The 2500-nt window shown below is 52.5% G+C and overlaps 1 pseudogene; it reads right to left on the reverse strand.

Moving 5' to 3' along the window:
* LOC148320748 (28S ribosomal RNA) overlaps nt 1–2500 on the reverse strand; it is a 10405-nt pseudogene that overhangs the window by 3017 nt on the left and 4888 nt on the right.

Genomic DNA, 2500 nt, shown 5'->3' on the forward strand with positions numbered 1-2500 from the left:
AACACCTAGTAGCCGCAACACCGTTGTGTTCCTCATGGGCCATTTACCGCGTGCTCCTATAGGGAAGCCAAACACTTTCACTTCTCTGGCATTTAAAGACTGAGCCAGCATCTCTTTAACATCCTCATATTTCAAGACTTTCTCCGCAGCCGCCTCTTCCAGTGCTGCATGGCCAGTTTCATAGCGAATGGTGACATCAATCACCAGGATTCGTCCATCTTTTTGGCAGACCATGTCCGGCACCTTCACCTGTCCGCTCTTGGTGCAGACACGTCTCTCTCTTTCCACCGTCCATCCAAGCTTCATTGCTTCGGCGGCCAACAAGTTGCAAACCATGTCATGCCTGTTAATTCGTAGCTTTTTCAGTATCGGGCATTGTCCCAATATGTGGGCGCATGTCTCTTTAGCAACTCCACAACCTCGACATTGCTTGTCCTTAGAGCTCGTTCCTCTCGCCAAAAATTCCTTAGTAGGAACTACTCCCGCTCTCAGCCTTAGCGCCCCTAGCCATTCCATTTGGGTCATGCCCACCATCTTAGGGTCAGCCAGCCAAGAGTTGCTTATCTTGTCGGCCCTGAATTGACCCGCTCCCGGCCCTTGCGTGACTAGGTCATTCCATTTGTCACATTCCACGTCCCTCCAGTGTAGGAGTTTGAGCTGGTCTTTTGATATCCTCTCCTTTCCTTCGCTCATACTCAACACTGGTATATCTGTCGCCTCGCCTCCCGCTCTGTTCCACAGGGTCTTCCAGCCCCCGTCACTGACTTGATCCCTCGCCATCTCCCGAACCAGCCAATCATCGGACCCGGCCATGCTCCAAGTTCTCCTGACTTGGATCCTGGGCACTGCCTTTTCCAGCCTAGGCAATCCCAGGCCACCATCTCTGTTCCTCGCGTAGAGGATACCATTGCACGTGGACTGTGCAATGTTCAGCCAGTCTTTCACCGTTCTCCTAATTGCTCTATCCGCCTGGGCCAACCTGGTCGCTGACACTCCACTCATATCGGCTTGGAACATGACCTTGGGGAGCATATATAGCTTTAATAGATTGATTCTATGGTATGGCTTTAGTGGGGCCTTTTTCACTTTAACCAGTATTTCTTCCACCATAGCCAACAGGTCGGCTGGGACGATCCCGTCCCTCGGCCCCACCATCACCCCCAGATATTTAATCACATTTCCATCGTCTATTAACCTCAGCGGTGAGCCTTCGAGTCGCCATTCTGTTTTTGTCTCAACGACTCCTTTGTTAATCCAGAACCCACTGCACTTTCTTGGTTGCACGGCTAAGCCAGTAAGCCTGCAGAATTCTTCCACCATATTCAAGTTCGCTCTCATGCCCCCATCCGAACCGCTTAGTAGAACCAGGTCGTCGGCGAATGCCAGCGCGGTGAGCTTCCGCTCACCCCAGATTAGCCCAGAGCCAGCCACCTCGAGCGTATGGATGAGAGGGTCCATTGCGATGTTGAAGAGCAGAGGGGACAGAGGGTCTCCTTGCTTGACTCCAACCATCATTTTTATAGGCGGGGTCGTGGCCCTTCCACAGCCTACCCTGGTCGAGCAGTCCACGTAAGAGTCCCGGATCAACCCCACAACATGATTGTCGACTCCCTTGTGTCTCAGAGCACACAGGATATGTTCATGTGAGACGGAGTCAAAGGCCTTCGCAAAGTCGATGAAGACCACCGCCAACTGGTCCTCACCTTCCCTCGCTCTCTTCACGATCCGGTCCAGAACCATCAAATTCTCGCCACACCCATCTGCCGCTACCAAGAAGCCCCTTTGTCTTGGATTTATAGGGCAAGCCTTCGCCAGTCGCATCGCAATTATTCTGCTGAATAATCTCATCACCAGTGACCCAATGGTGACCGGTCTCCATCCCGTCACAAGGCTCAGCTCCTTCTCGTCCAACGACTTCGGCAGCAGCTTGGTGCGACATTCCTTGAAGGCCTTTGGTATAGTTCCCTTTATCAACCATGTGGTGAACAGCCTCGCCAGTTGCTTCCCGCTCCTGTCCCAGCCCAGCAAGGCCCTCTTACTGATCCTGTCTGGTCCAGGAGCCGAGCTTGTTGACATTCCAGCCAGATTGGATCTAACTTCGCCCGACAGGATTGGTTTATGGAAGTACGCATTGTTTGTCTGTCCCGCTGCTTGGAATCGTCCGAGTCCCAGGAAGGGTCTTATTCGTTCCCACTTATCTTTGTAATACGCTTGGACCTTTTCCAGTGGTAGCAAACATTCCCTGACTTGACCGCCTGTTAGTATGAGGTTCACCAGGCCGGACCTGTCATTGTCATATAGAAACTGGACCCTCCTGTATCTGTCCTTCTTCATTGCCATCTTGGACGAGGTTAGTTTGCGTCTCCTCCTGCTACTCCCCGTTCTCATGCGCTTCCAACCATCCTTTTTCGCCCTCCGTCCTTCACCTGCCAGGCTTAATAGATCCGACGCCGAAGTTTCGATCAGCCCAGGCTCCTGATCTACGTCTCTGACTAGAGCG

Source organism: Idiotropiscis lumnitzeri, chromosome 16 (assembly GCF_059441095.1).
Source record: "Idiotropiscis lumnitzeri isolate Australia: NSW breed Sydney's pygmy pipehorse chromosome 16, RoL_Ilum_1.0, whole genome shotgun sequence".
Classification (NCBI taxonomy): domain Eukaryota; kingdom Metazoa; phylum Chordata; class Actinopteri; order Syngnathiformes; family Syngnathidae; genus Idiotropiscis; species Idiotropiscis lumnitzeri.